Genomic DNA, 16,070 nt, shown 5'->3' on the forward strand with positions numbered 1-16,070 from the left:
ATTTCGCTGTCATTATGCCGAAGGCACACTCCACACACCGTCTAGCTCTGGAAAGTCTATAATTAAATATTTCTTCTTCTTTGGATAATGCTTGTCTGACGCATGTGAGCAATGGAAAGGCCTCATCCGCTAAAAGTACATGTGGCAATTTTATGCTTGTTGAAGTCAATGGCAAAATTTGGTCCAAAGGTAACTGCAAAGTCTTGTTTTCTAATAGCTGATACAGTGACGATGCTCTAAAAACACCACCATCACTTTTCTTTCCAAATGCTCCGACATCAATTGCAATAAATTTATATTTCGCGTCTGCAGCAGCTTGCAAGGTTATGGAATGGAAGTGTTTATAATTGTAATACATTTCTGGTATTTTTAATGCAGATGTGTTTACCATCGATAGAACCAACACAATTTGGAAAATTCCAGGTGCTATAATAATCTTTTTGCCACTGTACTCAAGCTTTCTATGGTGGGAAATGGAATATGTTCTGCTTGGGATGCATTGTGAATAGCATCGCAGGTATCATTTTCAATTTTTCCCATGGTTGAGCTTCCCAGCATAAAAGAAAATGCCAAGCCACGAAATGAGGTTCCAGTAGACAGAAATCTGTAAAAAAAAAAAAAAGAATATTGTTAAATATTAAGCCAGCAGTGCACAAACTGGGGGGGGGGGGCAAGATTATTTAGGAGGGGCGCAGGCAGTGTGTGGTGAAACCTGGGGGCGGGCAGAGCTGTGCACGGGTGGCCAAACTCCGTGCTGCTGCTTCTCTGTGCTGTCTGCTTGCTGCGGGGGCGGGGCCTTGCTGTGGGGACAGGGCCTTCCCTGCACACAGACATCCCCTCCTCCTCCTCCTGTTTTCCGCCCATGTATTCAGCAGCGTGGGGGACAGGAGCATGCCTACAGTAGTACTTCCTTCCCCAGGTGAAAGTGTGTGACTTATGATTGTGTGTTGTGTCAGTGTGTCTGTTGTGATTGAGTGTGTGTTGTCTGTGTTGGTTGAGATTGTATGTGTATTGTGATATGAGTGTGTGGTGTGTGTGTTGTGATTGATTGAATGTGTGCGTCTTGTGTCTGTGTTGGTTATGTGTTGTATCTGTGTTGGTTGTGATTGTGTGTTCTGATTGAGTGTGTGTGTGTTGGTTGTGGTTGATTGTGTGTTGTGTGCTGTGTCTGTGTTGTGATTGTGTGTGTCTGTGTGTTGTGATTGAATGCAGCGGTGCGCAAATAGGGGGGTGTATGCTCTCCAAAGCTTGGCGCTTGGGGAGACAAACCAAATTGACTTTAAAGCGCGCTCAACAGCAGTCAATGCACACACACACATAGCCACACAAACACACACAAAAATAGCACCGATCCATGCCCCCCGCTCTTGCTTGCAAAATTATGCAGGACACCCTGTGCTCATGCTTGGAGAGTTGGTGATGTCACCACCCTCAGCGCAGCGTGGACGCAGCCTAATTTTGCAAGCGCGAGCTGTTGAAATAAGTATTTAGACATATTTATATTTACTGTACATTGTATATCGTTTAATAAAGGTTTTATTTTTCATGTGATTTTGATTACATCAGGCAGGGGGGGCCAGAGAAATTTCATGGATGAAAAGGGGGGCTCGGCATAAAAAGTTTGCTCACCCCAGGATTAAGCAATATCGACATTACTATTACATAGATTAAATAGATTGTGGTTTTCAACCTTTTTTGGTTGGGCAACCCCAGAATTCGATTGTGAAATTCTGGGGAACCCCAACCCCTGCCCATGTCTCTCTCCCTCTATCTCCCTCTCTCTTCTATACACACACTCTCCCACTCTCACTTGCACACACACACACATTCCCCACTCACACACACACACACACACTCCCCCTCACTCACTCACATACACTCCCCTTCACTCACTCACTCACACATAAACACACACACGTTCCCAACCTCACTTACACACACACAGTCCACCTCTCACTCACACACACATGCTATCTCACTCTCACTTACACACACACGCACACAGTCCCCCTCACTCACACACACCCCCGTCACACACCCTCTCTCACCCTCCTCCAAACAGACACATACTCTCACCCCCTCCTCCACAGAGAGACACACACACAGACACTCTTTCCCCCACACACAGAGACACACTCTCTCCCCCTCCTCCACAGAGAGATCCCCCCGCACCCACACGCAGACAGACACACGCAGACAGACACACACACTCTCTCTCTCCCCCACACTCAGAAACACAGACACACACACACACACTCTCACACACATACAGACACATAGATACACACACTCTCTCACACACACACACAGAGATACACACACAGACAAACACAAAGATACACACACAGACACAAGGACACACACACTCTCTCCCCCTCCCCCCACATGCAGACATACACATGCAGACACACAGACACACAGACACAGACAGACAGACACTTTCTCTCACACCCACCCACACACACACAGATACACACACAGATACACACACAGATACACACAAACATACACACAGACACACACACAGATACACTTACACTCTCTCTCCCCTTTCCCCCACATGCAGACACACACACACAGATACACACACTCTCTCTCACCGCCCCACTTGCAGACACACACATGCAGACACACATGTAGACACACACTCACAGAGATACACACAGACTCACACACACTCTGTCTCTCACAGACACACACATACACACACAGATAAACACACTGAGACACAGACACACACACACACACTCTCTATCTCTCTATTCCCCCACACGCAGACACACACACACACACACACACACACACACACAAACACACGCAGACAAACACACATGCAGACACACACACACGAAGACAGACACTTTCTCTCTCTCCCACATACACACACACAGATACACAGATACACACACACACACACACACAAAGTCTTTCCTCCTCCCCCCACATGCAGAAACACACGCATACAGACACACACACTCTCTCCCACACACACAGACACACAGATACACAAATACACACACAGACACACACTCTCTCTCCCCACACACAGATACACACTCTGTGTTATTAAAGGGAGCTTTCCACCTCTGCCAGCCGCGGAACCCGCAGAGTGCTCGCAGAACCCCGGTTGAAAATCAGTGAAATAGATGAAAACATTTTTTTTTTGTTAAATGGTTTTAACATTTATAAATCCTAAGACAAACCAAAAACAACAAAAAACATTGATCATTCTTCATATAGTATTTAACATTACAATATATTATATAATATTAAGTTAAGTTATGGTGGGTAAAAAAAGTGACAAAAAACCCCCACAGTAAAGCATATAACAAATGGAAATATTACTGTATGCTCATTTGCATGTCTTAGACAGGTCTGCAACCCCGCCTTTCACCATTATCACCCAGCACACAGCATTTCCACTGAAGTTTGTGCTTGTATGTCTTGTGAGTCTTTGTCTGTGTAATGTTATAGCTGTGTTGCACTAAATATATTTTTATTTCATTACATGTTCTACTTCCTACGAATGAGGTTGCATCTGGTCATCACAAAATCAACAGTTTGCTGATCATTCCGAAATTTGAACTATCTTCTTTGGATCAAGAAATCCACCTAATTGGACACATTAGGCGCCGGTATCCCTTAAATGTTGTAATCCTAAATGGCCATCTTCTGTGTAGCGTCTATAACTCCGCTGTATCTATTGAGCAGCATTTTGGCTTACCCTTACTATCATGAACCATGGGATCATTATCCCGATGCAGAGTGCCATTCGTAGGTACTCTGTTTCTGAGGTAGCAGTTGCCCTCTTAGCAGGGCTGATTCAACTAGATCCCAGGGCTACTATTTGATTAATCCCATAGGACATACAGTAGGTTTCCTTTTTGTGAGCCTGCAAAGTTCTGTAGTTCCATGGATATGAATGCTATATGGATGGGACACTTTCCCTAACTATAAAAACAAACAAACAGGGACAGGAGAGTATCACTATACATTAACTACTGTACACACTGAAACATATTTATATTGCCAATAGTGATACCCATCCAACTTTGACTCCAAGAGACCTATGTTCTAGAACTTTCGTGACGTCACTGATCACTAGACAAAGTGGATGCAGCTTCTTTCCTGCCAAGTCACTTGTTACCATGTGATGGAAGAGGGGCGTTACCCTGCGTGAGCCCACACAGTTTACCCATTAGGGCCATTAACCCCTTACCTTAATGGTAGTCCCAAAGGGTGGCTACAAATATAACTATTTATGTTTCGAAAAAATGTTAGGAAAACTTTATTGCGCAAAGACATCGCATATTTATTGAGTGTTTCTAGGGAGGTGGAGCATAATTGGCCTCATCAAATCAAGAGGGAGAAGACTGTTGTTATACATTCTTTCTGGACCTGGAACTCATTAATCTCTTTACTGGAGAGAAAAGGGATAAGAGCCAGCTGGTCAAGGAATGGAGCCTAACATGTTTTGTGATGCACACCCAATCAGAACATCTGAAAAATTGGCAGTAGCACATACAATTCTCTTAAAGAATCACATCTGGATTATGTAAATTTTGAGCATTGTGATGATTTATAATGCTAGTAACTAAGACATTCATATTGTATCATTAATTTTTTTCTGATATCTATTGTTCTTAGCGAAAACACTGGGTTCCTGGTATTGGAGTAGTAAGGCACAACATACAGTACAGTATGTCATAAGAAAATAGTTTTCTGTTGAAGACTGCACGCTTAGGATATAGGGACAACCTAGCAATGAATATTATGGTTAGTAAGATCACTGTTTATGCTTGTGCATTTCTTAGGAAAGCTTTACTGGGCAAAGAATGTACGTGTGTATTTATTATCAGGGTATTATATTGTTACTCATTCTTTCTAGACCTCCCACTCATGAAACTCTTCACTGGATAGAAGAGCGCTTAGTGCCAGCTGGGTGAAGGAATGGAGCTTTAACATGTTTTGTGATGCACACCCAATAAGAAAGCCGGCCAAATTGGCAAGAGCACATATACTTATCTTCAAAAGGACATCCGGAAATGACTCACATTATGTAGATTGAGACTCTGGTTTGTTGATCACTTAATGCTCCAATTATAATGTTAGTAACTAGGGCATTAATATTTTATCATTCATTTTTCTCTGACCTTGTTTGTACTTACCGAAAAAGAAAATGCCAGGAGAGCATGTGTAACCAATTAAAATATATGGATTTCACCATTTTACTGAAACTTACTAAAAGCATTAGGAGGGAAAACATGACATACCTAGTCAGGCAGTGTTAAGGCAATATTCCTTCTACACATGATATTGTTTAATTCATCCAATAATATACAGAAAAACGTTTTTGTTGTTTTATAATTTGAACAACATTTTCTCTATTTTCCATTTTCACTCGTAGGATTTAGTATTTTTACTGGATATCAACTAAATGCATTTAAAATGGTAAAGATCAATTAGCTTTAGTGTAATTGTTGTAAAATGTTTCAAAGGTGCAGTAGAAGGACAGAGATAGTTTTCAAACACATTTTGTTTGGTATTATTTTCACGTAATCAGGTAGTATTATATCGGTGTTGTATTATTTTAATGCACACATTCTGCTGACCTGTTTTATCTTATTACTCAATAAAAGTAAAAATGTTGATATTTAATGTATCCCGCTCACCTTACTGTGTATTGTAAAACATATTAGGGTTTTATTTGTTCTTATGTATACCTGCTTTGTTTATGAATCTGATAGCATCTACCTACCCTTCATATTTACATATACTTATCAGGCTGAGCGAGGGTTCTAATGGTTCCTTCTGGAACCAGATTATTTGTGCTTTGTTTTTTTTTTTTGCTCACCATTGAAATATGGCAGCATTCCTCCTCAATCGCATAGACTTTAACACTTGGCAATGTGAAGCCCAAAATGTGTTCTCCCTAGAAAACAGATTGGACCTTATACAAACTAAAGACAGGGACTTATAGTTGTACAAACTATACAAAAATCAATCAAAGATCTGGTGGGAAGTTTTAAGCTTGGAGAATTACCTCAGGCATGACCTAGTACCACGAGGATTTAGGGTTACCCTTTCACCTTACCACCAACTCCTTGATGAAAAATTAATAAAGAGTTTGGAACAAACTAATGAAATGTTCTAACCAACTCATGAACCTAATAGTTCAATACAATAAACAAGCTACCAATAACGGTGAATGAGGATCTTGAAAAAAATAAGTTTTGAGAACTGTCCAGGTTGGGACCGAAATGTCGAACATTTACATATACATATACATTTATACAACTAGTACATGCAAGTATGACGAGATCCGTCTTTGACATGTTAAGTTTGAACCAGCGGAGGGCCATCCAGGATGATATAGCAGAGAGACATTTAGAGACTTTGGTATATACAGCAGGTTTAAGGTCAGGATTGAAAGATACATTTGCGTGTCATCAGCATAGACAAAAAACTGCTTTTGTTTTCTCAGAAACCAACTTTCTGGAATTGTTAATGCTTAAATTACAGTACGGGTAGAGTGAGCCATTACAAAGACCCCAAATAGGGTGTTGTAACTAGTGATTGTCACGGGAGACCAGTACTTTTAACACGTTTACCTTCCGGGATCAATTCACTAGGCAGAAAAAGGTAGCGGAATAAAATGAGGTTTATTCTGGTGAGACCAGCAGACATACAAATGATACACAAAATACAGAAGAATACACACTCTGGCTTACTCTGTCCACTCCACATTCAGGTACTGCACGGTACCTTCCTCTGGGAAGATATCTGGCTATACCAGCTAACCAAGGCAAAAGTTGAAACTTGGCCGCAAACTCAGAACTTAGTCTCAGCTCAGCAGGCTTCTCCAGCAACTCTGTGCTGAGTGCTTTGCTATTCGGAGCAAAGCACTCTTGAAAAGCCCGCCAGTGCCTCACCGACACAAGCCCGAGATCGTCTGGTTCTGTGATTGACCAGTCCCCTTACATAGACCTCGCTGTTCTATGTTCAACATGGAGCAGGGCCTGGTGACCAATCAGAGTACGGATCATAGCTTTATCAGCCAATCAGAGCTGGGGACTCATCTGGCTGTACACGTCAGAGGAGGGGGTGTGTTAGGATGCGGGCAAGTGGGAAAAATCGAACTGGCAAATGGGAATCATGCCTACCAGCAACGGATTCCCAATATCAGCCCCATACTGCTTGCTGGGTTGGCTCCACCGAGTCTGGGTGAACAAAGTGTCTCCCCCACGGGGAGTCTTTGTTCCCAGACCTGGTACACCTCCCTTTCTCGCTCATCAAACATTCTAACACCTCCTAACTTCCCTTCTCCTCTTTAATCCCCGATCTCTATGCAGACATCACAGCCAGGGTTAAAAGCTCGCCCCTACCCACTTTCCTAGTAAGCAGGTTTTCTTGTCATGCGGCTGGTTGCAACAGGTTCAATGCCAGGACCATCCTTCTTCTAATTATAGAGGTAAATAAGGATTTTAATCAGTTAGTGTTAGGACCTATGAATTTGGTCAAGCCTTGATGTCGCTCACAGGCTTATATGCTTTGGCCAAAGGGTTAACTAAACTACCCTTTTTCAAGAGATTTATAGGTATTTCACTGTGTATTTTTGTCACATTGGATGTTGCTCTGGACTTCTTTGTTTCTTGTTTTAGACATCCCATCTACTATTCAGATTACCAGGACTGTCTGTGTAGAGATTAATATACAATTTACAAAGCATATTAAACATACAGGAACATACTACATGTGGGGGAAATGGGACTGGTATACTTTGGAGCGAAAACCAGGATTCTGAGGGAAACTTTGTACAGGTGCGCCGAAGAGTATTCTAACCCTTGCCTTAAACTTGCCTTGGAAAATCTGGGGCTATAACCAACAAGATCCAGGTACATGCTGCATATATGCTGCAAACATTTCAGTGACATTTCTGCAGAGACTAATGGCCCATCGGATTAACACAGCAGGGGTCCCTGGCAGTCCCATTCAGTTTGAATGGGACTGCCAGGGACTCCCGCTGTTAATCCGATGGGCCATTATTCTGTCTTCAGAAATGTTGCAGCATGTACCCAGCATGTTTTCAGCATGTACCCAGTATGTACCTGGGTCTTGTTGGTGATTGCCCCAGATTGGTTTTAGAATACTCGTCAGCACTACAGTAGCCCCGATGTAACTCACTCGCGTACCCGCAGAGCCTGCCTGCTCATCGAGTACAAGTACAAGACTACCGGTATCTTAGCCCCCCGAACCCCTACACATGTTTTAAATACATTTTCACCCAAATATCCCACTTGAAACTCCCACTCCCGAAATCCAAAGGTCGATAGAAAAAAAGGGAAGGTTAAAACACAACCAGGGCAGGTTTATAATATACACACAATGTTCCTGACTTATGGTGCATCTAAGCTACCGAGGACCCACGGTTGTCAGGGGTAACCAGTCAGGCTGCACCTTTATTACGAAGACTGACTACCCCTACCGTCACAGTGATGTTATCTGCTTCAAAAGCTCCCATAGAGCCATAACTCAAAAGGTTCCTGAAACATTCAGGGATATCTCTGTCATTGCAGGCCAATTAAAATAATCTGTGTATATTAATAATCTATATATATAAATCTCAAATAATGTTTGTGTGTGTATGTCTGCTGGACAGCTCATTGGCCTGTGGGCCAGGCAAGGAGGAGACACACACACGCACACTCTCCTCACACCGTGACCACGTGCGCCTCTGACCAACACCACACACACACACACACACACACACACACACACACACACACACACACACACACACACACACACACACACACACAAACACACAAACACACAAACACACACACTCTCTCTCTCTCCCTCTCCCACACACACACTCCCCCTGTCACACACACACACGTGGTGGGTGTTGAGGTTTGACCTTGCGTGGCCTCACTCTCCCCCGTCAGCCGGACCGCAGCTCACCTTCCACCCCCCCCCCTCTCCCGGTGTCCCTCACTCTCTCCCCCCCTCTCTCCCGGGGCCACTCACTCTCTCTCCCCCCCCTCTCTCCCGGTGCCCCTCACTCTCTCCCCCCACCCCACCTCAACCACCTTACCCACCCCACCCCATTATCCCCTATGCATTCAAATGTCCCATGCCACGTGACCGGGACATTTAAAGTCATAGGAGTTACCGGCACCCCATGACGGGGCCTGTATCTCGGAAAGCAGGGGGTCCCTGGACCTGAAATCAATGCAGTTCTGCTCTGGAGATGCCCTGCTACAATACACTAATAAGAACAATTAAAATATGTAGTAAAAACCAATACACAACCCACCCCAAGTGCCCCCACATAAAACCATTATTTATTTTTTTATACACAGGATTAAAGCTGCAGTTCAGTCAATATTCTGCATGTGTGTTTTTTTTTAATAAATCAGTTCTGTAGTAAGAAAAAATACTTTTAGCATTTTCTGTTTTTAAAAAAACAACTTTGAAAGACCAATTTTCTTGTATTCTATTTTAACAACCATTTTCTAAGGCACTGCCCCTTCATGTCCTGTCACAAGCTCTGGCACACCCCTTTGTCAGCCCTGCCCTCCCTCTAGCACATGTCAGTGCAGGAGTGCTCATGAATATTCATGAGCTTCCACTGAGAGAAAGAAGCAGAAGAAAAACAGATCCCTTCACTAATGATGTCACCAAATTTCGCCGATAAATACATGGAGAACGAATTGACCTGCAGCTATACAGTTCTTTAGGTAATTAGAGATTGCACACATGAAACTATTGAAGTAAAAAAAAAAAAAAAAAAAAAAAAGACTGAACTGCAGCTTTAATACCACAGGCTTGGTGGCTTATGCTTTTAAATTTTGTTTATGGGTGTTTAGGTGCTTGTTGGATCTGTTTTATTGTTTTGTATTTTTGAAATTCATGCTTCTGTATTAGTGTGACCATTGACTGCTATTTTCGCTTATCATGCCCATATTATATGGGTATGATGTACTACTATGCCACTCAATGGATACAGGGTGGGTATAATGTGTCTGGGGTGGGTGGTTAGGCCTCCCGGGTGGGTAGTGGGGGAGGGTGTATTAACCCCTTAATTACTATAGCGGTTATTAACCGCTAAGGTGATTAAGTGGTTAGGGGCCATTAGATTGTATTTTTTTATGTATTGTTGCTGGCACCGGAGGACATGGCCCTGCAGTATGCTGATGAGGATGCCCTTCATGTTGGAAGGGGTAAGTAGAACAGATTTTATTTAATTTATGCTGGCTGGCTAATGTTGGGTTTAGTAATGGGCAAATAATCTATATCCATATCTGGATGTGTATGTGTTTGGTGGAGGGGTGGGAGGTGTATTTACTGTATGGAAATGTAGGCCATGTTTTGTTTATTTAAATACAGGAATAGTACAGCCGGCCACCGGGGTCCCACAGGGACCACTCAAGTACCCACGGACACCCACTTGGACCACCTGAGGACTGCTGGACACTTGCGAGGACCAACCGGGGACCCACATGAGGCTCCCGGAAACCCGCAGGTACCACCCGAAGGCCCACAGACACCCATGGGAACCACCCAAGAGCCCCCAAACACTCGTGTGGATGACGCGGAGACCCCCAGACCCCATTGGAGCCCAAAGACACCGTGGAACCACCTGGAAGCCCACAGAGCCTAGCAGGGACCACCCGAGGGCCCCAGACACCTGTGGAAACCCCCCTGGTGCCCTAAGGGGCTTGCAGACACCCGTGGGGACCCCCAATGCCCTATGGTGTTAAATCTGTGTGTAAAAAAAAATAATGGTTTTATGTGGGGGCACAGAGGGCGGGTTGTGTATTGTTGTTTATTAAATATTGTATTGGTTTTTGGTGGCCTAGGAGGTGGCTAGTAGGGCTGTTGTGTGTATTTTTTTGAATTGTGGGTAGCGGTGGTGGGTGAAGGGTGTATTAGCCCCAAGGATGGGTATTTAGGCCTACCGGGTGGGTAGCGGGGGGGCTTAATCCTTTCATTACCTTAGCGGCATTAAACATTAAGGTAATGAAGGGGTTAAGTCCACCCGCTAGCCCCCTGCAAGGCCTAAACACCCACAAAGGGCCAAATACCAATGACCCAATGGGTTTTTCTGATAGCTTCGTCAGGAATCATATGTACAAAGGCTATTAGATCTCTCTTATAATCGTATCCATCCTTCATTAACTATTGAAGCGACAATTCACCAATATTACATGATCAAAACATAGATAATATGTAAATGATGTATACGTGATTAAGATAATAAAGTCCACTCTAGAAAATTCATATCTCAGACATATGTAAAGACGAATTAATGAATGCAATCCCTCACATCCTATACACCAGCGATGCGCAAAGTGGGGGGCGTGAGATTACCGGCGGGGGGCGCGGGGTTTACAGAGGCCCCGCGCGCTTCCTGATGGCACATAAATTGCTGGGGGAGCTGCAGGGCCTCCGTAAACCTACTTATCTTGATTCAGCCGGCATCTGGAGACACATCGCCATTGCAACGCGGCGGGGTCATGTGACGTCACGTTGCTATGGCAACGTGACGTCGTGACGTCCAGATGCCGGGAATCAAGGTAAGGAGGAGGAGGGAGGGGGGCGCACAGAGAGGAGGACATCCGGCAGGGGGGCGCAGGGAAAAAAGTTTGCACCCCCCTGCTATACACAATAAAGCTAACCACAACATATAGCAGAAAAAGTGTATATACAGTACTACATATATAATTTCTCACATATTATACAAAATATATTTTTATTCAAAATATCTATAAGAATACATTATATAAAATATAAATCTACACCTATTATATCAGTCTATCTACCAGATGAACACTTCCAATTGATACAATACTAATTATTCATAAAAGTATCAGCAAAAAATGAAGAGATGGAAGGAAAAAGGTCACCTAGGAAACACACATGAGTAATAGTATCAATATTAATAATACATCTTATTGCAATAATATTATCATGTTTCAAATAATATATGCCATTGAGATCATATCCGTCTCACACTTTGATGTAGCAAATGGAAATACTCTTAATTAAAAAAAAGTGTGTCTACATATCAGTGTATAATGAAAAGGATTGTTTTGAAGGGTGTATTTATAAAAAAAAATCTATAAAAATAATGATAATTCATAGGGAACGGGATAAAACTCAATGGGATAATACTAAATAATAAAATAACCTCAGTGGTTAAACTAAAACTCCTATATCAATGTCAACATGTAACCCTGCTGGGGCCATTGTTTTAATTTGGGCATCAAAATGTTGTCTTTGGCCTAATCTAGTAATTCTATTGCCTCCCTTCCAATTTACATTTACCTGTACATCTTCATTTCCTTTATTAAACAAATATGTGGGATTAGCTTCATGAACTATACTGTATTAAAATGTTTAGATACATTCTCTAACTTTTACAGTGCTAGATACCAGTTCGGGTTTTATCCTGTTCACAATGCATTATTATTATTATTATTTTTATTATAGATTTGTTTTTTAAAATATATTCTTTAAAGAAAAATGTTTTTATTATTCCCGAAATACAGTATAGAATAGACACACTTTTTTTTTATTAGGAGTATTTCCATTTGCTATAACCTCCAAGTGTGAAGTGGATATGATCCCAATCCCAATTTTATATCGATACTATTACTAATCTGTTTGGTGTCCTTTCTTCCCCTTGTATTTTCTTTTCATTTTGTGTTGCTACTTTTATGGACAATTGGTGTTTATCAATTGGAAGTGTTGGTCTTTTAGTTAGACTGATAGTGTAGGTGTAGGGTTATATGACATATTATGTATTTTTTTATATGCATTTTATATTAAAGTATCTTTTGTGTAATATGCTTGAAAGGATATATCTATAAGGGACGCACCGGCCCACAGCATCTGTGGCAGGAAACAGAAACGAAAATCGCCCCCGTCGGGGTGACGGCTCGCGAGGTAGGCACAGGGCTGGCAGGCTGCAAGTAATAGGTGCCACAGTGTTGGCACTGCGCATTTAGGCTCACAGGGCTACCAGGCAGGTGACAGTGCACACACACAGTACAGGTGGATCTGCTCTCCAACCCTCACCATCAGGTAGCCACCTGGGAGGGAGTAGTTGGAAACTTCTAAATCCACTGACCCACAGCTGTAGGGCCCCCAATTCTTCCTCGCAGGTGTCCCCCGTGGGTCCGCAGGTGGGCGTCCAGAGGTCCTAGGGTGGTCTCCATGGGTCCCCACAACCCTGCAGTACCAATCCTGTATGTAAAAAACTAAACAGGTCATACATTTCAATACACCAAATCAAGACAATAATCAATGTGGAAAACAGCCACCAAATCAATCTGAGGAAGCTGACGCCAGTTCAGCGAAAAGCGTAGAGCTTTCAACACCGCATGCAAATGCTCCAAACTTGAAGGTGAAGGTGAAGAGCCTGTAGTGCCATTCCATTACCTGCCTCTCCCTCCGTCTAACCGGAAGTGTCGGTCCTTGACGGACGTGACGTCAGACGCTGTCCACCGCGATCTGAACGAGGGAGCTCTGAAGTGAACGGCCAGACTACCACCTCTCCCGGCGTTAATCTACTGCCTCAAGAAAACCTTATGTGCCTGTTATCCATGTACACATTGTGAGTACATTTCTTATGCTTTTTAAATAATATAAATTCGTTTATTGGTCCACACCATGGTCTCCCCTTGTTGTCTTCTACTGTATGAATACCAAACAAGGGGATCTGCATGCAGATGTACACTGGCGACACACTTTATTCGAGCTTGGCTAGTCCCACGAATTCGGGTATACCCGGGTGTATTGAGGTTTGTGACTGTTTTCTGCCCGAGTGCATTGAGGTATTTTCCAAGCAGGGATTGAAGCATTTTATTCCCTCTGGCTGCAATACTGCACAGTATATAAATATATAATGCATTACAATTCAGGAATTTATGCCATTTGGTAGACATGCGAAGCATTGCAGCCTATTAAATCCTAATCATTATCATTTAACAGATCAGCCGCCCGTCAGCCAGGCATGAACCCAGGCTGGGAAGGCAAATGCAACGGGGCTTGTCAGAGGTGAGGAGTGGCGCATTCCAGGTATCTGCCAGGTACATACCGGGTATTTGCTCGAATAAAGTGTGTCGGTGCAGTAAGCTGCAGAATTAACTCTGCTCAAGCACGGAGAGGAAAAAAAGCCAAACAGTGAATGAGAGGGTGGTGCTCACAGGGAATGAAATAATGGCAAGTGGAGAGAAAAGAATCCCTATTGTGTGGCACTAAAGAGAGTACACCCTAATTAAAACTTATATTTTATTGTAAACTGATTAAAATAAACTGTTTGGAGAAAACCACATACACAAAACAAACAAGATAATAATTAAATAATTAAAAGACGGAGAGGTGTGGTAGGGTGTTTAATGGAGGTGTTTTATATATATATACCTCTTAATCAAACCTTAGTAAACCCTATAATCTGGGTGGTCTCTATGTCAAGAATAAGTGTAAGTACTTATAATAACAATGTATCTCAAAACCCCTGTAGCAAATGTAGTTTGAATGGGGTGTAGGCAGTTAAATACAGGCTGGTCTGCTGGATGCAAAATAAGGCTGCACGTAATGATGGCTGAAGTGAAACAGCCATAGGCACCTTAAGCATTGCAGAATTGCACTTAACTGTCTAATGCAAGATATATTATATCAACTGCGGAGATATGAGAGACTAACCCTGGGGTCTGAGTGCTTTTGCTGCCCACGGATGCAGTCTACGAAGCACCCACACCTCACCGATGAGCCGACGTCACGTGACGGTGACGTCAGACGTACCCTACGTGCGTTTCACCGTAACTGGCTTCATCGGGGGCCCTCTCCGTCTTCTAATTATTTAATTATTATCTTGTTTGTTTTGTGTATGTGGTTTTCTCCAAACAGTTTATTTTAATCAGTTTACAATAAAATATAAGTTTTAATTAGGGTGTACTCTCTTTAGTGCCACACAATAGGGATTCTTTCTCTCCACTTGCCTTCTATGAATACCATCCTGAATGAGAGCCCTCCTGAGTTTCCATCTATCAGGTTCCCCATCTATGCTGATTCTTCACTTAACTGTTGTAAGTAGGCAATCTAATTGAGCCAAGATTTCATTGTTCCACAAGTGTATGAATTTCCTGCACCATTATTGTCTATTTCTTTTTTTGGGGTGTTCCTGAACAATCGCTCCCTTCAAACCCTTGATGTCTAATACATTTCAATACATACACCCCCCTACACACTAAACACATACAGTAGAGTAATGTGAAAAATAACTATTATCCAGATATGGCTAATAGATTATTTGACCATTATTAAACACATTAACCAGCATAAATAAAGTAAATAAATACAGTTCTACTTACCACAGCAAATATGATGGGCATCCTCGTCAGGATACTTCAAGGTCGCTGTCCTACATTGCCAGAAAAATACATTGCAAATATATTCTAATGTCCCCTAACCCATTAATTACCTTAGCGGTTAATAATCGCGAAAGTTATTAAGGGGTTAACCCACCCTGCCCCTATACCCACCCGGGAGGCCTAACCACCTTCCCCAGGCAACTACCCCCACCCTTCACCCATTTCTTTGTACAGTGGGTAGATCATGACCATACTGTATATAATATATATAATATGGGCATGATTAACCAATATACAAAGAAATGGCTAAGTATTACAAAAACATGCCCAAATAAAAACAGCAGATATCAAAATAAAAACATCACATCTCAAAATCAAACACAGCACATATCAAAATTAAACACAGCACATCAAAATAAAACACATCTCAAAATTAAATACAACACAGAGCCAATATATAACAAATGCCAATCAAACAATTGAATGGCACAGTGAGTACATGATGCAAATAATTTGTGCATCATGTAACACTATGCCCGTCAATGCTAAACCTAAAAGTAACAATTACAAACAAGATCCAATGTCATGCAAACAATAAGAAAATAAAAACAAATCAAGACGCAAACAGAAATAAATTAACAACAATCAATGAATATAATGCAAAATAAATTACACAATTACACAATT

This window comes from Ascaphus truei, chromosome 1 (assembly GCF_040206685.1).
Source record: "Ascaphus truei isolate aAscTru1 chromosome 1, aAscTru1.hap1, whole genome shotgun sequence".
Classification (NCBI taxonomy): domain Eukaryota; kingdom Metazoa; phylum Chordata; class Amphibia; order Anura; family Ascaphidae; genus Ascaphus; species Ascaphus truei.